This window comes from Chenopodium album, chromosome 16 (genome assembly GCF_948465745.1).
Source record: "Chenopodium album chromosome 16, dcCheAlbu1.1, whole genome shotgun sequence".
NCBI classification, from domain to species: domain Eukaryota; kingdom Viridiplantae; phylum Streptophyta; class Magnoliopsida; order Caryophyllales; family Amaranthaceae; genus Chenopodium; species Chenopodium album.
In genome coordinates, this window is record NC_137849.1 from 20,990,657 (window position 1) to 21,013,770 (window position 23,114).

Here is a 23,114-nt window from a genome sequence, read left to right on the forward strand (position 1 = left end):
AATTCATAACTCTTATGACGTCTTCTCAATTGCTTTGATTGAGTTTTTGTTTAGTATATTTGCAATTGTTATTCTAATATATATCCTCAAAAACGATATTTGTAAATCATTAAAGTTAATCTAGGATCAAACCATGGCAAGCAAAGTTTGATTCCTTCTTTCTAACACACATTTTAATTGTAGTGTTTCTGGATTGTGAATTGATTCAACAATTCCCTTTAGATGGTCATTAATTTTTGAGTTAAATATTTATCACAACAATCATATTGTGGTGTTAAATTTGTTTATCATAAACTGATTTTACATTTTATTTTGGAATTTTGAACTTTTCAATGATTCCAAGCTTTACTTCATTTAGTAACTATGGATATATTTATTTAAATCGTTAGTAAAAGCAATGAAATAGTTAAATCTCTTTGCTAATTCTTGAACTTATTGGTCCACATACATCATATGTATAAGTTTTAAGAGGTCATTAGCTCCTTCACCCTTTCAACTAAAAGGCAACTTGGTCATTTTACCTTATCAAGCATGACTTCTAATCTTAAGTGATTCATAATCAAATAAGAATAAGAGTCCATCCATTTGTGATATTTGGATGTGTAAATGATTTATGTAACCTAACCTTACTTTGTTATAAGTAAGTTATCTTTAAATCATCTAATCTTGCTTTTGTGATCTACTTATATCAATGTCATAAATAAAATTAACTCGTATCTAGCGAAAATGAAAACAATTTATTACCTTGGTCATGGATCAACACTTGTCCAAGCCAAGTAAACCAAATCAGTATTCAAACAAGAAACCAAAATATTGTCTAATCAAAACTGGAAATTGTCCAAATCATCATAAAATATTCAGAGATAAAACTATGAAGCTTTTCCTGGTCACTTGAACACTTCTAGTGCACCTTTAAGCTTCATTTCCTTGCTATTATTTGCAGCTTCTACACAACATTAATAATGTTAAGCACTGCAACTTGGTATCACATACCTAAGTGAAAGTTAAAATGTTTATAACATAATACATGAGGTGGATGCTCCATTTTTCTTGAGGAACTCAAGATACTTGTGGCAATTGCGCTTCCAATGCCCCTTCTTCTTGCAGTAAAAGCATTCACTTTCATCTGTAGCCTTGGCCTTTGGAGTTGCTTTAGGCTTTTCAGGAGCCTTGGCAACTTTCTTGCCCTTAGCCTTTTTCCCCTTCTTCTTGAACCCCTTTCCCTTCTGAACCATAAGAACCTCTTTCTTAGGTTCCTTAGGGATTTGCTTTTCAGCACTAACCAACATAGCATGCAACTCATTCATAGTCTTTGTAGCATCAAACATGTTAAAGTTCATGATAAATTGGTTGAAAGTTTCTAGAAGTGAGTGGAGAATGATGTCTGTTGCCATCTCATCACTGTATAGGTGCCCTAGTTTTTTCTATTTTTTGAATAAGGCCGATCATTTTGAAAACATGATCATGAACTGTGGTACCCTTCTCCATCTTACAATCCAGAATCTCTTAATAGAGCTCGTACCTCTCAACTCTAGCTTGTTTCTTAAACAAAGCTTTGAGTTCTTGCATGATAGTATATGCATCTTGGTCCTCAAACGCTTTTGAAGACTAGGCTCCATAGTAGCAATCATTAAGCAAGTGATAGGCACAACCCTATCTAGTGCTTCCTTGCGCTTACGGACCTCTGCTGCAGTAGCATTCTCACCCAAAGGTCCTAGCAATGGGGTGTCTATGACATCCTCTTTACCTTCAGATTTCAAAACAAGCCTTAGCATCCTTTCCCAAGTGGAAAATTTTTCTCCTGTCAACCTATTCTTCTCAAGGAATGGTCGTAGGTTGTAAATGTTGTTGTCATTGTTATGGCTACCCATCTATGTCAAAATAAGGCAAAGTTTAATAATTATGTTTAATTAAAATTTAAAGTACCATAAACGAATTAAATTGGTAACTTTAAAACACTTTATTCAATATTAAATGATCCCAATTGAATTTTAAGTGATTCCAAGATCTTTTATTTGTGCAATAATTGACTGGACTTTGGCCCTACCATCAACCATTACATTTTCAAGGTGAGTAAACTCTTTACTGATTACAACTCTTGTAACTCTTGGTTGAATATTAACCATCACATGTTTAATCATTACCCTTTGCTTCAAGGTTCTAAACGTTTTAGGTAACCTTGTTAAGCATAACCAATTAAAATTGTAAAACTTGATTTACCCCAACTCTCCCAAGATATAAAATGACACCCAGCTTTGGAATGACCTATCATAAATATCAAAGGTTTATCGGGTTTTTAATTGGAAAAGCAATCTCAATATTACCGGGACCTAGATTCATTATGTTGTGATTATTTAGTGAACTCTAGCGCATCATCAATCAAAATAAATAAAATCTAACATGCATAATCTACTAATGCAATAAAACATGACATAGTATGGCCCCTTAGTCCTAAGAAAACTAGAAATGAAAATGCTCCCACTTGAACCATCATGGATCTCTATCCACCTTGCTCCATTGGGCCTTCACTTCATGGGCTTCTTTGGACTAAACTATTTAAATAACTAATCTATTTACTTTAAATAAAAGTTACAAAAATGCTTAACAGTTCGCAGACCGTATTTAGATTACAAAAGTACATCACGATGCGCAGATCGTATTTAGAATCTATGGGCCATACCAGTCTATATATAGCAACATAATATCATATATTATTTAAAATTCCATATAATAAATCACTTAACATGCTTGTCTAAACTACAACATCGAATGTTCATAATTAAGGCAACGCATTTCCTAAAATTTCTCATATTTTAAATCATAATTAGATAATATCATATATTATTCATGACAGATATAAAATATCATACATTTTAATTTGGGCATGAGATAGAATCAAATCATATTTTAATCTAGAAAGATAAATCATATTTAATCGTCCATGATTATCCTAACAACTTTAGGAGATTTTATCCTAATTACTAGCTAACCAAATAATTTCAGAATCAATTATATCCTAATCTAATTGTGGGATAATCATATTATTTAAATAAATTATTTTCCTTTTGGAATATGCTCAGAATATCCTAACAAATCTTATCCAATATTAACTGCTTTAATCATGGATAATCACCAAAATTAATAAATTAAATATGGATAATATCAAATATAACAACTTTTAAAAGATTTGATTTTATCCCAAACCAAAAGATTTTATCTCAAATCAATTTTATTTAATCCCAAAATAATTTGTAATTATCTTGAAATAATTTTAAAATAAAAATAAATTTTTTTTTTTGAAAATCGTGTACTGCACGGCTGCTGGCCACCGTGGTTGGCTAACCGAAGCTAGCCATGGTGGCTGACTGCTTCGCAGCAGCAAGCACTAACAGTGGCAGCCACGGCAGCAGCGTGCAACGCTTGCACAACTGCTGCCCAGCCACCCAGGACTGCCGCCCTCCCCTTCCCCTCCCTCTTGGACCGCCACCTGGTCGGCAGCCGCCGTGACTGCGGCACCCAGCCGCGGCTGCCGGCCTTAATTATTATTATTATTATTATTATTATTATTATTATTGGTTTTTAATTTAATTAAAATAACATTTATTAAAATTAAATCGGTCCAAAAATTAAAATTAAATCCCCATTCAATTTTAAAATTAGGGTTTATCATAAAATTAATCCCAATTTAATTCTAACTCTTAAAATTAAATCGATGATCATACACAAAACATTTTTATGCATAAACCAATCTAATTAAAATTATGAAACATAAAACAATTCGAATTAAATCAAAATCAAGCACAAAAATCATATTTTAGGGATTGGAATTTTCGAAAATTCGAAAATTAGGGTTAGGGTGTTCGAAAATTTCAAACATTATAGGGCAAAATTTCAGTTCTCTTCATGGCTATTTGAGCATAATTAAATCACATTTAATCAATTCCAAAAGTTTAATCACATTAAAATAATAATTGAACCATAATTAAATCAATTTCTCCCTCTTAATTAATTATAAAATTAAGAACATGGACTTCAAATAATCGTATTATTATCATCAAGTGTGTTCATGCAAGAGGCTAACTGATACCACCGTAGGAGTTTATAGGTACTATAAACCGGAAAAACATGAATCATACTCATAAAGCACCTAATCCCAAGATCGCATGCATAACACACAAGACACATAATCATACCTCTGAAGCGTGAATTCCACGAAGCAAATTGACTGGCAAATCAGGGAGAGAATAGAGCCCAAGAATTGCTCCTCTACTTAGTCCACGGGATTCTAATGAGCCGTCCACCAATATTAGATTGGTCGAGTGAAAGAGGAAAACCACAATCACCACCTTTAATGGACTAACCGACCACCACGAACCACCACAACCACGAACCACCACAACCGGCGGCGAGGAGGAAAGAGAGCCGCGAGAGAGAAGAGTATGAGAGTGGTTTGGTCTCGTGTTTGCTAATAAGGGTTTGATCAAACTGATCACTGAATTGCACTACTAAAAACCCTAGGCACTTAGTCTATTTATAATCCTATTATAATTAGATTAAGTCACGAAGCCCAAAACCCTCCTTATTCCTCCATATGACCGGCCATGCTAGGGGATGAGGCCTGTTTTGGGGTTTATTGTCCCTCGGGAGAGTTACAACTCGAAGACTGATCCTGCCGGCTCTGTACCTGCAAAATTAACGGAGACACCGGTTGGATGGTGCTCCGCCTCCAACGCTCAAGTTAGTAACTTGAAGTAGAGTAAAAGGTGCGGAAATTAAGGTGGGGATCTGCTTGGATTCCAAGCTCAGTTGTCTCTATCAAAGGGACGGTTTTCAATGAATACCTTAAAATGTGAACCTGCCCTCCAAAAGAGGGGAATCTCCCTATTTATAGGGTCATTGGGAATTGTGCCCCTGATTAGGGTATCAAACCCTAATCATTGGTGGGCTGCGCCGTTCTACGGCTTTCTCGGGATTTGGGCCAGAAGGCCGACATTTTCCCAAATATCTGGGATGACACGTGTCAAGCGGGGAATGGTCCACTTTGGACTATCCTTGGGCTGACACGTGTCGCCCTCCGATTAGGCCACATGGCGGGGTAAAAATACCCTAAACATTTGCCCCTCACAGATGTGACGTGGCAATCCGCGTGGCATCTGTGACACATGTCACTCGCTGAACGATGGTAAATTTACCGCCAAAAAATTACTGTTTAACTTTTGGGTAAATTACGGAGTTGCCCCTCCTTTCACCCTATATATATAGCCGTTTACCCTCAGAACCTTGCCACACTTCACAAAAATTTCAGAGTAAACTTAGAATCTTGAAAGAGAGAACAGAAGTCATCCGTCTGAGTCAGGCGCATATTTGAAGAAACCCAGACGCAGCAACACAGGCGGACCCGTCTACCTTCAGATATCAAATCTAAAGGTACCGTCTCTGACTCTTTCAGCTCTTTTTTCATTTTTCCGTTTGTATATATTCCTTGCAATAAATGGATTCATCACCAACACACACGGCACAGCCTAGGATAGGATCCAGCCGTTCACCAGGGACGGCTGAGTCTAGGACTGGTAGTGCCGTCTCAGGGTGTTGGGACCACCCTCATGCTTGGATTCCGACCATCTGCGCGTCTGTGCAGGACACCATGGCTCGGACTATGCAGACGGCACGAGATCCAAATTATAGGAGCGACGACTCAGGCGCACAAGCGTCTGAGGGGGAGGCGTCTGGCTCTGGACACCAGACGGCTCCAGAAAGGTCCCCTCCACGTGGCCCCCCAACTCCTCCTGATTCCTTTTTGGAGGAATGCGACCAAAGCGGGGAAGAGGACAATGACCAAGGCGGGGAAGAGGCCGCCTCAGTTTCCCTTTCTTTATCAGGGGAGGAGACGAGAAGGGTTGTTGACGTCTCTTCCTCTGAAAGCAGTGACGATCTTCCCCCGCTTGTGGATAGTGAAGAAGAAGAGAGGAAGACGTGGAAGGAGAAAGATGATCCCTCCAGAATCCACGTCTCCTCAAAAGACATTGACCTGATGGAGAAAAATCTTCCAAATTTCCTGAAAGCCCACCCAATGGGAGACGGGTGGAGTATAAGGGTGCCTCCCCCAGACGACACCATTTCTTGGGAGGACACTGAACGCAACGCAAACGGCTACTTCGGCTGTTACGAGGCGGCGTTCAGGGCAGGTCTTCGCTTCCCCCTTCACCAGGCGGTGAAGGCAATTTTGAGAGGCTACGGCCTCGGAGTCTGGCAACTTTCCCCCAATTCTTGGGCAAACATTCTGGGGTACGTTGCCGCCTGTGAATTGCAAGGGGTTCACCCCGGCTGGGAAGCGTTTGCCAAGATGCACTATCTCAGCCGCAACCCAGGCGGGTTCAGAGCGTGGTATACTCTGTCCACACTCCCCCAATACATGATGACCTTGGATAAGGTTTCCAAATTCGACGGCTGGAAACACAGGTTCTACCTGTGCACGGCTCCCACCAGACGGGAGAACTACGAGCTCCGTCTGTACAATAAGAAGCCTGACCTTATGGGTCGGAAGTGCTGTCTTCCTCGAATTCCGGATGAGGACTTCGACAAAATAATTGAGGCTGATCTCTTCGGCCTCACAGACGCAACCCTGTCAACCGGGGAAGTAATAAAGGTTCCAAAGAACTGGATCCCAAAGAGCGCCTGGTTCAGGGACGAGTGCTTCCTAGCCGCCTGCGGGCTAGGGCACATGTTTGATAGAAGTATGCGCCTGAATCATTTCCGTCTGGGGTACTTTTGTGTCGGAATTGAATTTCTTGTTAATGTTCTAACTGTTTTCCGTCTGACCTTGCAGGAGAAGCATTAAACATGTTGCCCGAAGAGAAGACACCCAGACGGTCCTCTGCCCAGATCCGCCGAGATTTGGCGGAAGCCCAGGCGCGTGAGCTCAGGGCCAAGGTAAACGCCTGACCTGCTTTTTGAGTTAACTTTCAAAGTTTCCTCACGTCGTCTGCTGACATTAAGTTGTTGTATTTTCAGGGAGGCAAGGTGGACAAGACGTTTGAGAGGAATCTCAAACGGGCTAGGGAGGAGACCCCCGTCTCAAACCCAAGCAAGTCCTCTAAGAAGGCCGCCTCCTCTGCTACTCCTACTGCCCCGCCTGGGAGGCAAATGAGAATAGGAGGGAGGAATGAGCAGGTGTCAGGCTCTCTTGGCCTAGACTTGGCCCATCCTCTTCCTGCAACCGGGGGGCTTTCAACGGCTGCCAGCGGCTCCCGCCTGGCCGGCTCTGCAGGTAAGAATCCCTTTGAATCCCCGTCTGAGCTGGGATGGCCGCTGCGAGTGAAATCACACTCCCAGCAAACGTCATCCTCAGACGGTCGGAACCAGATAGGCGCTGCTTTAGTAACCCAATCTGATGCTGATTGTGATGCAGATCAATCGCCTCGCTGGCCAGACGTCCAGAAGCATGCCAGGGCCATGCTGGGCGCTGTAGGCAAACGGGATAAGGATGCTATCCCAGGGATTGAGACGTTCAATCTTGAACGCATCGTCACCCTTCTGGCTGAGGTAGTACACTTAACCAATTTTTTCAATGGTTATTTCTACACTCTTTCCCGTCTGCATCCTTAACCTTTATTTTTTGTAGGCCTTGCTGCGGGTAGACGGTCTCAAGCGCCCTTACACCCGCAAACGGGATGAGGTAAGACGGGCCAAGGAGTCCGCCTCCATTGCCAATGATGTTGCTTTACATTCAACCATAATTAACGACCTTGAAACTAAAGCAACCGAAATGACGCAGGCGGCCAAAATTCAAGAGCTGGAGGCGGCACTGCAGACGGCCAACCAGAGGGCCGAGGCTGCAGAGGCGGCCCAGAAGCAGGCGGAGGTGGATCTCCCTAAGCTGAAGGAGGACCTCCAGAAGGCCCAAGAGAACCTCCAGGCTCTTCAAGGAGCTTCTTCAGAGAATGCTGATCTGAAGAAGAAGATATCCCAGATGGAGGAGGCGGCGGCTAAAGCTCAGGAGAACTTCCGAGCAACCCTCCAGGCGGAGCAAGACCGTCTGGTTGCTGAGATGGCCGCCGATAATGAGGCCATGATGAAGATCGCCTGGGATGCCTTGAATCCTGGAAAGGATTACGGCGTCTAGGCCCTGGCTCACAAGTATGCTGACGAAGTCGTCTACTTGCGAGAGAGAGGTGAGCCAGAGCCTGAGTCCTTCCTCGCCTGGGCTGAGACGGAACAACCGGAGCCTGAAACTCCAGAAGCTCCAGACGTTGAAATCCTTGAGGAGGGCGAGAGGAACCAGGAAGGGCCGCCTGCAGGGCAGTAGCTTCAGCGGCTGTGCGCCAAGCCTTAGTTTTTCTGCGGCAGTATGCCAAACACTTTATTTTTCCGGCCTGCGTGCCGAGTATATTTGTATTTTTACCGGCTGAGGAGCCGGGTCTTGCAAACAATATTTGATAACAATTGGTCCATCCAGCCGTTTGGTTGAACGGAAATCTTTTATGAATGCACCGACTAAGTCGGTTTTATTACTTTGCGCTTGTGTTTGAGCTTTCAAATTTTTGCATTTCAAATTTCTCCGCCTAACTTATCAAAAGTATGCGGCTGCAATTTTCTCCGCCTAACTTATCAAAAGTATGCGGCTGGTTTTGCCCCTGGACGGCTGTGTGGTTGGTTTCAAGTGAAGCTGATTGATTGACTTGGGAACGTCTGATGCTGCAAAGAGCATGATACGTTTGTAAGTCAATCAATCACAGTAGTGATTGCCCCAAACCAAGTATACAGCCGTACATTAACAGGCGTTTCAGCTTCTAGCTAGACGGTGTTGCCCGTCTGAGCAGAATTTAAATAGCCGTTGCACAACTCTTTTGCCCCAAATGAGGATGTGTACAATTTAAAAATAAAAACGCTAAGTAAGAAATGCAGCCGGTCCCCGCCTGATGTCCTTAGACATCCGGGTTCCGGAACTTGCTCTTTCCTTAGACAGTTCAGGTCAGACGGCTATGGATGGCTGATTCAGCCGTCCAATTGTGGCCGTCTGCATTGATAGGGTAGGGAGGCAAATAGAGCCGCCTGACCCTTCATGGAGCAGGAAGGCAAATGCCGCCTGGGGGCAGGAGGCTCAAATGCCGCCTGGGGGTAGGAGGCAAATGGCCGCCTGACCCTTCATGGTGCAGGAAGGCGAATGACGCCTGGGGGCAGGAGGCTCATGGCCGCCTGACCCTTCATGGTGCAGGAAGGCAAATGCCGCCTGGGGGTAAGAGGCAAATGGCCGCCTGACCCTTCATGGTGCAGGAAGGCAAATGCCGCCTGGGGTGATTGTAATCCAATTATACTTTCAATGTCCTTCTACCCCATTGGGGGGACTTGTATAATTTCAAAAAGTAATCTAAGTAGGAACTTCAGTCGGTCACCGGCTGATGTCCTTTGGACATCCGGTGATCAAAACTTGGTCGTTCCTTAGATTGCTCAGGTCAGACGGCTATGGATGGCTGATTCAGCCATCCAATTGTGGCCGCCTGCATAGGTACGTAGAGTAAGCAGGTTGGCTTCTCTCTGCGACGATTGCACCCGGAGGGGTGTCGCCGGACGCCTTTGTCCATGTTGGGACAGGCGAATTTAGGTCGAAGTAGCCATCCGGCCATTGGCCTCTGGTCTTGTTATAGACCGGCTGTATAGCCACTAAGCGTTTCTATGCTTAGCTTACTTATCTGGCCATTGGCCTCTTCGTCAATCAGACGTTAATTCAATTTCCAAGTGTCAAACTTAGAAAAACAAACAGGTGACCCGTCTGGGTTCAGACGGGAAACAAAATATGATAACAGAAAGCAACTTCTCATTAATGTGCTTCTTGTTTACAAAAATTACAAAATCTCAGAAGTAGTATTTTTTCAAATTATCTACATTCCAAGTTCTAGGCAGGCGCCTGCCGTCTGGAGTTTCCAGGCGATAGGTGACGTCTCTTACTTCTTTATAAATCCGGTAGGGGCCTTCCCAATTAGGAGTTAGCTTACCAAGCTCATTAGCCCTACCGGTTGCGTCCATTTTTCGTAACACTAGGTCGTCCACTTTCAAGGGACGCCTGTGTACTCTCTTGTTGTAGGCTCTTGTCATTCTCAAACGGTAAATCTCATGACGCAAGGCGGCATTGCCCCTACGTTCTGGAAGTGAATCCAATGCCAGGCGCATTGCCTCCCAGTTTGCCTCTTCATCATATAACATGACTCTGAGAGTCTGCTCATAGTGTTCACTGGGCAAGACGGCTTCAGCACCGTAAACCATGAGAAATGGGGTTTCTCCGGTTGACCCCTTTGCTGTTGTCCGGATGGCCCATAGGACATGGATTAATTCCTCAGCCCATAAGCCACCGGCTCTTTCAATTTTCTTCTTTATGCCGTCTGAGATCAGCTTGTTGAAGGCTTCAACTTGGCCGTTCGCTTGGGGACGGCCGACTGATGCGAAACAGGTTGAGATCCCTTGATCTCCCAACCAAGTTTTTAGCTGAGGCGTCTCAAACTGAGGGCCATTATCAAACACCATGGACATAGGTACCCCATACTGGGTGATGACATTCTTCCAGATGAAGGAAATGACGTCTGATGTCTTGATATTCTTTACCGCCTCAGCCTCTACCCACTTGGTGAAGTAATCCACAGCCACCAAGATATAACGCTTACCGCCTGGCGCAGGCGTGTAAGGACCTAAAATGTCCATGCCCCATTTTGCAAACGGGATTGGGCTGTGGATGACCGTCAGATCAGTAGCCGGGCGGTGAATAAGTTTGCCAAATTTCTGGCACTTGTCACATTTTCTCACCAATTCCTTGGCGTCTGCCCCTAGAGTAGGCCAAAAGTATTGCCGTCTGGCTCTGACGGCTAGAGATCTGCCGCCTATGTGGGAGGCGCAGAACCCCGAGTGCAAGTCTTCGAGAACTTCCTTCCCCTTCTCTGGGGTTACACACTTCAATAGAGGCTTAAGAAACCCCGCCTTGAAGAGTTCTCCATTTCTCAACTCAAAGCTTGCGGCTCGCTTTTTCAGAACGGCTGCCTCCTGTGGCGAATCAGGGAGCGTGCCGTCTGAGAGGTACGCCCGGATGCCATCCATCCAGGTGGAGCTTCGGTCTAGAACTCCAATGGGATCTTCAAAGATGCTTCTTTTTTCAAGCACTTCCCAGAAGACTGACCGAGGCGTATCATGGCAGGCGGAAGATGCAAGCTTCGATAGCGCATCCGCCTGGTTATTGTCAGACCTGGGCACTTGATTCAGCCGGAACTCCTCAAGTGACCCAGCCTTTTCTTTGACCGCCTGAAGATATTTGATCATAGCCGGGTGAGTTGCCTCATATGTTCCCTGATATTGGCTAACGACCAACTGCGAATCTGAGTAGGCGTCAATTTTTGTTGCCCCTGCCGCCTTACACATACGGATTCCGGCTAGCAGGGCTTCATATTCCGCCTCATTGTTTGAGGCTTGAAAATTGAACCGTAGTGCATACTCATATCTGTCCCCTTCAGGAGACTCATAAATTACGCCTGCACCACAGCCGTTCTTCGTAGAACTCCCGTCTACATACACTTTCCAAACCTGATCAAGATTATCCGGAGCCACCGGACGGGTCATTTCCACAATGAAGTCGGCAAACGCCTGACCTTTCACTGCCTTTCTTGGTTCGAAAGTGATTTCAAGACTTTGCATTTCAATTGCCCATTTTAGCATTCTTCCGGATGACTCCAAGGTAGTCATTGGCCGCTTGAGTGGCTGGTCGGTGTAAATTACCACCGGATGAGCCAGGAAGTAAGGCTTCAATTTTTTGAATGCCATGTACAAAGCAAGGCCAAATTTTTCAACCAGGGGGTACCGGAGTTCAGCATTTTTAAGAACATGGCTAATGAAGTAAACCGGGAGCTGAACGCCGTCTCGCTCAGTAAGGAGAACGGCACTGAGAGCATGGTCTGAGACGGCCAAATACATATACAACGTCTCCCTAGGTAGAGGACTGACCAACCTAGGCAGAGAGTGCAAATTCTCTTTTAGCCTCTGGAATGCCGTCTCAGCATCGTCTCCCCATTCGAACCTGGTCTTCTTCCTGATTGCTTGGAAGAAGTAAAGGCATTTGTCACCTGACCGGCTAAGGAACCTCCCCAAGGCGGCCAGGCAACCAGTCAGCCTCTGGACTTCCTTGACAGAACGGGGTGACTTCATGTCAATTACCGCCTGTATCTTTTCGGGGTTAGCCTCTATCCCCCTTTGATCAATCAGGAATCCGAGAAACTTCCCAGACTCAACACCAAAGACGCATTTCTTGGGGTTTAACATGACCTTATGCCGCCTGAGGGTGGAGAATGTTTCTCGGAGATCAGCAAGGTGATCCGCCTGTTGCTTGGATTTGACTATCATGTCATCAATGTACGCCTCCACATTCCTCCCAAGTTGATTGATGAAGACCGTATTAATCATTCGTTGGAAGGTGGCAGGCGCATTCTTCAAGCCAAACGGCATCACAGTATAACAGAATAACCCCAAATCAGTGACGAAGGGCGTCTTCTCTTGATCTTTTTTCCAGAGGGGTATCTGATGGAAGCCGGAGTAGGCATCCATGAAGCTCATCAAGGCGTGACCGGCTGTAGAGTCGACCAGACTGTCGATCTTTGGAAGCGGGTAACTGTCCTTTGGACACGCCTTGTTGAGGTCTGTGTAATCAACACACATGCGCCAGGTCCCATTCGGTTTCTTAACAAGGACCACATTGGCCACCCAGTCGGGGAAATTGCAGGGCCGAATGAACCTGGCGTCTAGCAGCTTTTTGATTTTGGCAGCTGCCGCCTGACTTCTTTCCTCGCCATGGTTTCTTTTCTTTTGCCGGATGGGCTTCTTTTTGGGATCCACGGCGAGTTTGTGGACAGCGAGATCCGGGCTGACGCCTGGCATCTCTTCCACTTCAAAGGCAAAGATGTCTTTGAATTCTTTCAGCAGAAGGTGCAAGTCTGCACCCAGAGCAGCATTAGCAGCCGTCCCAACCTTCACCGTCCGCTCTGGACGGCTGTCGTCCAGAACGAGATCAATGTGTTCTCCAGCCGGTTGGGGACGGAGCTCTTCTGACCGTTCGCCGGTCAGTGATTGCTATTTTTTCTCTTTTTTCACCTCCACCAGCAGAGGCGCTTTTCTCTTCTTACCAACGGCTGGTGGGGCAGGGTTGGCATCCTTGACAGCGTCAAGGTCTATTGGTTCCTTCCCTTGGCCGTCTGAGGCCACAGTATCTTTAATGGCTGAGAGATAACACTCCCGAGCCGTCTTCTGATCCCCGTTGAGGGAACCAACAGAGCCATCATCCCGCTCATACTTGACAAGCATGAGAGACGGGATGATCACCGCCTTGGTTTCGTTGAGGGTTGGTCTACCAAGGATAATATTGTAGGCGGTCAACTCCTCCACGACCAAGAATCTGACGACAACATGCCGTCCCTGGCCTTTTTCTCCCAGCCGGATGGGCAAATCAATTCTGCCGGCTGGGTAGACCATCCCACCCCCAAAACCGACCAAGGGGTGGGTAACCGGATGCATGCTGCTGGAGTTGTACTTCAGCTTCTGCAGGCACCGGAGGCTGATGATGTCCGACGAGCTGCCGGTGTCAATAAGGATCCGTCCAACCAGCTGGTTGGCAACCTTACATTCAATGACGACCGGGTCGTCATGCGGACGGCGGACGCTACCCCTGTCCTTCTCAGTTATGAGGACGTCTGGGAAGGTGGAGGAGGCAGACGCCTGCTCATCATCATCCTTGTCCATCTTTCGAAGATGGCTCTTGGTGCCCCGGATGGTAGGGCCACCACATGAAAATCCGCCTGCTATAGTGTAGACCGGATCCTTATCTGTATCCGAACTACTAGCCGGCTGGGTAGCCTTGGAGGACTGACCCTTGCTCTTCTTTTTTGCCCCGGCTGGGGACTTAGAAATGTAGGACTTTAAAAGCCCTTTGTCAGCCAGACGGTCCAACGTCCGCTGCAGACTAAAGCAGTCGTTGGTGTCATGGCCAACCTCCTCATGGAACTGGCAATATTTATCTTTGTTCCGTGACTGGACGGAGCTCTTCAATGGATTCGGCTTCTCAATGGACAGCCGGTCCTTTACCTCCATGAGGATGGAGTTGCGGTCTTTGTTAAACTCGTACTTGGGGACGTACGGTTTAAACTCTTTCTTCTTCTTCTGGGACGGCTGCTCAGAATCGCTGACCGCCCAGACTTCTTTTCTCTTTCCGCTCTTTTCTTTTTTATTACCCGGCTGAGCTGGCCGGCTGTCTCTCTGTTTGTCAGACTTCTTGGAGTCTGACTGGCTACCAGGCGTGCAGAGGTCGGTAGCCTGTATATAGCTTTCCGCCTCCCTCAGGGCCGCCTGTAGCGTAAATGCCCCTTTTCTGACGAGGTCGAACTTAAAAGCCGACCCGTCTCTCAGACCCTTGAAAAAGTCTGTGAATGCTACCTCGTCAGACAGCCCCTGGATCTGTATTCTAACCAGGTTGAACCGCCTGACATAGGTGCGTAGCCCTTCTCTCTCACCCTGCCTAACGGTGCTCAAATCAAGGCTCGTTTTCTTGGCAGGAATGTTCATTGAGAAGTTGGTAGCAAACAAGAAGGCTAGCCTCTTGAAGCTATCAACAGAACCGGCTGGCAAGTTGCCAAACCACTGCTGGGCAATGCCCTTCAGTGTAGCCGGGAAACAACGACACCAGGTGGCATCGTCCCACCCCTGTAAGCACATGAGGTTGGTATATGCCATCAGGTGGTCTTCCGGGTTGGTGGTACCATCATAGGTGCCCACCAAAACATTCTTAACCTTGGTCGGCTGAGTCGCCTCGGTTATATTGGCTGCAAAGGCAGACGGCTGTTCGCCTAACCTCATTAGCCGAAGCTGCCAGTCCAGAGGCTGGGCAGGAGTATATGCCGCCTGACCTCCAAAAGGAGGTGGCTGCATAAACTGGAGGCCAAATTGTCCATACTGCGCCTGGGGTGCGTATGGTATAGACCCTATCATCAGCTGAGGTTCGGTGTTGACGGTTTTACCGCCTGTCCGACTCTCATGCAAGGACACAGAGTTCCTTGCAAAAGCTTGCTTGAAGCTGTCTGGAAAGCTCGAAGTGGAAGCTGACTCAGACTGCTGCCGCCTCCTTCGATCGATGACTTGTCGTGCATCGAAGGTAGACGCATTTTGTGCCTCCGGCTGGGGTCGCCGGGGCATCAGAATCTTAGACCAGTCAAGTGTTGCGGCTGCCTTCTCCTTTGGATGAGGAGTTGGCTGCCTGTCCTTGACCGGCTTCTTCTTCTTTCCAGAAGTGGGAGTCTTTTTAGCCGGCTGACTCTTGCTAGAGCCTGCCTTGTTTTTGTTGATCATAGCCTTGATTTCACCTTTGAAAGAGGTCATGAATCTCATGAGCTCATCTCGGGTGACTGGGGCTTGACCTTTGGCCTTCTGGGTTTCCCCGTCTGGCCTTCCAGGTGGGCGCCTGCTTGGGCCCGCCTGGTCTTCATTTCGCTCCAGTTGATCCCTGGAACGAATAGATTTAGAGATGAGAGATCCATCCCTAGAGATGTAAGTCTCAACATCATTATCTTCCTCCTCATCCTCCTCCTCAGTGAATACCTCTGGCTGAGGCTGAGGTGGAGGCTGGGGGATTTCGAACCCGACCGGTTGAATAACCGGTTGCAAGTCATCCAAGTTACCCGTCTGGGTACCCGGACGTAGAGAGGTGGAATTGAGAATCGGTACAGAGTTCTGAACCATCTTGAGGTACTCTCCCCACAGACGGCGCCAAATGTTTTGGGGTTTTTTGTCCCTCGGGAGAGTTACAACTCGAAGACTGATCCTACCGGCTCTGTACCTGCAAAATTAACGGAGACACCGGTTGGATGGTGCTCCGCCTCCAACGCTCAAGTTAGTAACTTGAAGTAGAGTAAAAGGTGCGGAAATTAAGGTGGGGATCTGCTTGGATTCCAAGCTCAGTTGTCTCTATCAAAGGGACGGTTTTCAATGAATACCTTAAAATGTGAACCTGCCCTCCAAAAGAGGGGAATCTCCCTATTTATAGGGTCATTGGGAATTGTGCCCCTGATTAGGGTATCAAACCCTAATCATTGGTGGGTTGCGCCGTTCTACGGCTTTCTCGGGATTTGGGCCAGAAGGCCGACATTTTCCCAAATATCTGGGATGACACGTGTCAAGCGGGGAATGGTCCACTTTGGACTATCCTTGGGCTGACACGTGTCGCCCTCCGATTAGGCCACATGGCGGGGTAAAAATACCCTAAACAAGGCCCATCATGGGCCTCGTCCTCTCGTGCTTGATCTAGGCCCTTTGTGTGACCTTATAGGATCCGTCCAATTGGGCTTTGGCCTATTTTGCTAGCCCAAAAATCGTTAGTACCTCTAGCTATGATATAACGACGACCCAAATGAACAAACTTAATTATCTCCATAATTTGATCCATTTATATATCTAGTAATTGCACATGACGAAGACATAAATCCTTCATGAACTCCTAATCTCATCGAATGAAAACCACACTTCTTGCCATTCTAGCTAGCAACAATTTATGTTCTTTCCAAATACACAAATATATTTTTATGTAGAATAGAAATAAAAAAAAAAAAAAAAAAGACATCCAAACTAAAAAAAAAAAAAACATAAAACTCTTTAAATTATCTTCGCTATTTAATATTATATTTCAAATGTATTATTCAATGTACTGACAACTACAATACTATATTGAATCATTGTTGTCGCCTACTGTAGACACCTAAAAATGTCTCCCCAAAAGCAAACCCGATGATGAACAACCTTTCACCGCCATTATTTTTCGGGTTGAGTATGTAATTTTTGGAGTGCTTAGATTCATATTAAATCCCAATACATTTCATAAACCAATCCAGTTCATAGCCCATTTCCCCAAACCATAACTTATTTTCCTCTTTTCGTGCCTTTAAACCCTTAAGATCATTCATTCGTGTCCTTTTTATAAAAACGTTTAGAACAGTGTATTTTGGTCTATAATCTGGGTCAATGATTGAATATTTGGATGGGGTTTGAAAAGAGCTTTCTAACGATATATTATAAGCCCAAATCCGAGTTATAACGAATAAGTTAGGGCCAAAATACTAAACTAAGCCCAAACCGAACCTAAGCCCACCTTACCTACGACGCAATGATCACGTAGGCTTTAATCCTATTCCTAAACCAATTAGGATTAATTAGAAGCTTCTATAAGTTTCTAAAAGATCTAAATTATTCTTTTTGAAAAGATAAGATTAAAGAGTTTGAAATTGAATAAAACTCTTCTTTTTGAAAGTCCTAATTCTATTCGAATTGAAAGACGTTCAAAGATAGTCAGATATGATTTTCTTGAATCATAGTTTTTATCCAAATCTTAGATGGTTGGATATCTCTTGAAATTATCTTTTTAATGATATATTATAATATTAATTCCGAGCTATAACGAAAAAGATATAAAAGAAATACAAAACTCTATCCAAATCTGACACCGTCCCACTATTTCAACCATATCTTTTATTCTAAAAATGATTTTAATCTTATTTTAGTTGGGTTAGAAATTAGAATTCAAGATCTTTCCAAAGACATATTATTTATCTTATTCCAATTTCTGGATCAAAAGATATGATAAAAATAAAAACCGCAAAAACTGCTGTCTATTGCAAGAGTTTTATTCCGATTCGAATTCGGATCTTTTCTTGATTCTTTGACCCTTCTTTTTACTTTATAAATAGAGATCATATTACCCTTTTTTAATCATCAACAAGCTTGATCACCAAAAATCATTTTCTTTCTCCCTACACCAAAAAATCATTCTCTCTCTTGCTTAAACCTAATTTCTAGCCTTCCCTATTCTTCCACCCTACATCCCTTAAGCACTCCAAGGAGCCCATACTTGACCTGAGATTCCGTCCTTAAAAAAAGGCATGAAAGTTATAATTAACTAAGGGTTTGGACCAAATCAACCCACTTTTAATTTAATTTAATTTCAATTTGATTTATATTTTAATTGAAATTACTAACAATTTATTAATTATGTAGCAATTTAAAGGAGCGCGCGAAATGTGAGTAGTTAATTAATTTAATTACTTATTTTGTTTTAATATTGCTTGTATCATGATTAGGTTTATTATTATTTGATTTGACTAACGATATTATGGTTAAATTGCTTCCAATATTAATGTTTATTCTATTGTTATTATGATCACCATATTGCATGTTAAAGGGAATATGTAATCGAAAATCATACCTAATAAAATAATTTGGATGACCGGTTTAGGTTCCTTTTTAATATTTTAATCAAATCAAGTGATCGCGAATATTTTAGAATTATCTGTTGCATTAATATTCAACCAATTTAGCATAATAATAGTTTGGAGAGAATTAAATCTTTGTTTGTATGCCTTTGAGATCGCAGGAATCATTTTTGACTATAAGAATCGAGTAGAGGCCAATACGGGTGAATGTGACTCCATGACTCACTTCGTACCGTACCATCATCCCTGATCCTCCTTTCGTGGTTCCAAACCATATGGAGTTAGTAATCTCATGGATTATGAATGGGATGTAACCTTCACTGGTCAATCGTTGTTGCCTATCGTTGTCTCTTTATTGGTGGTTGTATTTTATGATCCGTGAACGGTTTACAAGTTCCTTAAAGACTTGTTGGCGGCTCCCTACTTTCCTTGTCCCTAATCGCATTATGTCAATTCCTACTTCCTAAGAGTGCCAAGCATATTCACACATGCTTAACGTAGGCGCACTTCAAACGACTCTTACACCTACATGTTAATTTCATCACAAAAAAATTTAAAAAATATATTCATAGTTGTTCCGTGGCAATGTCTGGGCCACATATTATTCGTGTTATCAATCCTAGGTTTAATCTTGATTCAATAAGAGTCAACTTGGTTTTACTTATTCATATGAGAATATCCTATTCAAACACAAAAACACCATGCATCAAGGCAAAAATCATTAACAATTATAGTCTTATTTATCATTCACATTTACCCATTGTCAATACAGAACGATAAAAAAAAAGCTAAAGCCATCAATACATAAGAAAAATATAAAAACCAACTTTTTAAAATCACAATTGGAAACAACTTTGTAAAAAGTTTTGCAGTCTACAATTGTATCCGCAAAAGCATTCAAAGAGTAATAAAACACGACAAGTAAATCATCGCTTCCCAACTTTCTGCAAGATAAGTGTGGCTTTGGAAAATTTCTCTCTATATGATTGTTCAATATGTCACTCTCTGTATATTTCACAGTGTTACTTAGAGGGAAGTCTGTAATTAATAATGTATCTCTGTATATGCATATATGTTAGAGTAGTTTTAAAAAGTTTGTGTGTTGTGTGTGGGGGAGGGGAGTTCAAAAACTAAAATGAAGTACTTAATTTCCAAAATCAAGTGAGGATTCAAAACATGATAAATATTGAGCATCTGTTGAAATTAATTAAACTTGTCAAACCAAGTGCAGGTATCATGCTTTCGCCATTCATAGTTCCAGAAACCAAACAATCATCCCTTGATTTGATAGTTCGTTAAACTTGGCCAGTTGGCCTCGAGTTTGGTTTGAATGGCCGCTACTTCATTTGGTATCAATTGTGAGATCGAGTTAATTGAAGCAAGGTATCTCTAGGTTTGTAAGGATTGGAACGTTGTGATTTGTATGAGTTTGGGGTTTTTACACTTTACTACTCCGCAATTCTTAACTTTTTTTAATGAAAGAAAATCCATAAAATTAATAGTGGTTTTTGCTTTAGTGATAGTTATAGATATTATAATATATAATATATTATAATTATAATATATATTATATATTATAATAATATTCTATTCATTTCTTTTTGTTTGTCTCATTTGCCTTTTTTACACAGCTTTCAATGTAGCTACACGTCATAAAAAATTCTACAATATGGATACTTGAAACAAAATATCGGAAAATTCTAACAAATTCTACAAAGAGAATGAATGTGCAGTGTGAGTTTCGTTTTATATGTATAAAAATTCTTATGTTTAAAGTTTCTCTATATTCAAACTAAAATTCTAAATTAGTTCATAGTTAGTTTTGAATAGATAGTGGCCCTTAGTTTGCAAAAAGTAAAGGCAACTTGTCCCCGAGGTTTACTTTATATCTATAGAATATAGTGAGCGAGGTTGATAAAACTAAAAAAATCTTCATGTTTAAAGTTTCTCTTTATTCAAACTGAATGTGTGTGTTATGTCCCTAATTTATTCGTATATTGTTGAACTAGTCACAAATCATTATGTCTACTTGTATATTTTAATTTTTTTAGAATTTACTTAGTGTCTTGTATATTTTAATCCTAATTAAGACACAAGAGATGGACATGACACTCGAATAGAAAAACATTAGCGCATGTCATTTACTTCTTTAATGCCTTTACCTACTCTTAGATTTTCTAGCTAATTCAAATTAAAACTTCTTGAGACTAGATCATCTTCCCTTATAAAGTCACAAAACCCCTCCTCACAAGTTACAAAGACACAAAGAACTTTATTGGAGAAAGCACCTCATGGTGGATCCCTTGTCGGAAAACCTGCACTTGGTGATGAGAAAAGAATTTGCAAAGTATTGTGTTTATGTTCTTAATGAGCAGGACGAGAGGTGGGATATGATTGATTCTATGGGGGATGACACTGTGTTGTTTGTTGGTGATACAACCTCACTAATTTAGACTAACATGAGCTCAATCCAATTTAATGGATAAGAATCGGATTGATTAACTTAGAGAAAATCTAGAATATAAGGGGATTCTCGAGAGCATTAATAAATATAAGAAGCATAACAATCACAGAGAGAATGAGAGAAAGAAGGGGAATTTGATTTCATTAAGCATAAGAAATATCTTACATCATAAAGTGGCTTAAATAGCCTTACATCACAACAAAAGAAAATAACAGAATAATGACTCTTTTCCAAAAATACAATGAATTTGCCTTACATCACAACAAAAGCAAATAACAGAATAATGATTCTTTAAAATAAAATGAACATAATTATTCCCTTCTCTAACAAACTTAATTGCTTTACCGTCATTCCCTCTGCCAGCTCATTCAACTCCATTTCGTCAACAAAATTCAATGGAACAATGTCCACAGTGTCAAAAGGATCCAATAGAATAGTGCTCATATTTATGCATGTATCAATGCCGTCCCCTTCAAGGATCCTTGATCCAAAGGATCAAAATGTGGAATTTTATGTTCAATAATGTCTATAGCATCTGCCTAAGTAGCATCTTCTCGACCAGACTCATACCTGAACCAACCATTGCACAACAGCATGATTGTGCCTCTTGACACTTTATTAATCTATCACCCTGACAGGAACTTTGGGAGGAACATGATTATATATATATATATATATATATATATATATATATATATATATATATATATATATATATATATATATATATATATATATATATATATATATATATATATATATATATATATATATATATTATATATATATATATATATATTTCTTGATCTTAAGCTGGAAACGTGGAATGTTGGAAATATTTTGGATGAAGTAGGATACCTAAAGTATAAGCCACTTGTCCCACCATCTTGGTTCCTTCATAAGGACCAAAATCTTAGCATTTTCTAATTCTGATGAATCATATTTATATAGAATTCTTAGGCAAGTTTATGCCAATTTTATACCTTATCCTTAGTCCTTTTGGTCGATTTTAGAGTCTTATTTGCATAGGTTATCATATTGCTCTATTATGCTTTGTTTGTGTTTTTCTTAATGTTTTAGGTGATTTTATAATCATTTAAATGCTTTCGAAGTGCTTAAAGTTTATTCAAGTGATATTTGGACGGAATGTTAGTTAAACTGAGAGTTTTAATTAAAGAACTCATGTTCGTGGATGTCGATTTTGATTAGTATGTTTGGAAAATGAATATATCATCCAAAAGGGTCATTATGCCTTTCTAAATTGAATTAGTCGAAAATGAAGCAAAACGTTAATGAATGATGTGGTAAAAAAAGACCTTTATGCACTGTTTCAACCACAACTCGAGTTCTACAGATCGAATTGAGGTGATTTAAGTTGGGTTGGAAACTAGATTTGAAGAGATTTCCAACGATAGATCTCACTTCTCCATACAATTTCTAGATCTTGAGATACAATCTTTCAAAATTGGTGCTGCAAATCTGCTAGCCATCGGGCGATGGCCTTGCCACGCACACGAGCTCTCGGCCGCTGAAAGGTCGAACATCGATTTTGTTGCAGCCCAGGACCACTCAACCAGCGCCAACCCATCGGGCGATGAGTAAGGCATGCGCAACATCATGCAATCAACCTTCCATCGACTTTGATTCTCCAAGCGACCAATTATAAGATGACCTTTGTTATCTTTATATCCTTATTTTATTTATTTATTTCTTAGGATTAGGCTTTAATATAAATACTTGAGAGGATTTTATAATTAGATTAAATGCTTCTTTTAGTTTTCCTTCTCCATTGCTGAACCCTAGTTTATTGCTTGACTTCATTCAATCTTTCATCCTTTATTTTATCAATTATGAATTCGAGTTTATTTATCTCTTTTGTTTTGTTTATTTCACTTATGAGCGGGTAGTCGATTTCTAGGGGTAAGAGAGAGAAGCCATGTTTATACCTTGATAATTTGTGCTTAATTATTTATAAATTTATGAATTAGGGTTTAAGTGATTCCAATTGATTTGTGCTTTATTGTATGATTCAAGTAATTAGAAAATATCAAGAGTTAATTGTTTAGCTAATAAAAATAAGAACTTAAAGATAATAAATTCAGAGGCTTAATTACAATTGGCGAATTTGATTATGTTAGCGACCGAACTACATATGTTAATTCGTAAACGTTAATTCCCAACCGTAGGATTAACAAGTGCTTTAATTATTCGACCTAGTTTGTTAATTATTTCCATTTCTTGGATTGATACAAGTATGGTGGAACGAACGTATGCCTTAGACCTTTATTTATTTAAGAACAAACTTATTTTCAATATTGTCTTAATTTAGTTAATTGAATATCAAATCACTCTTCGTTTTATTGAAATAATTTATAATA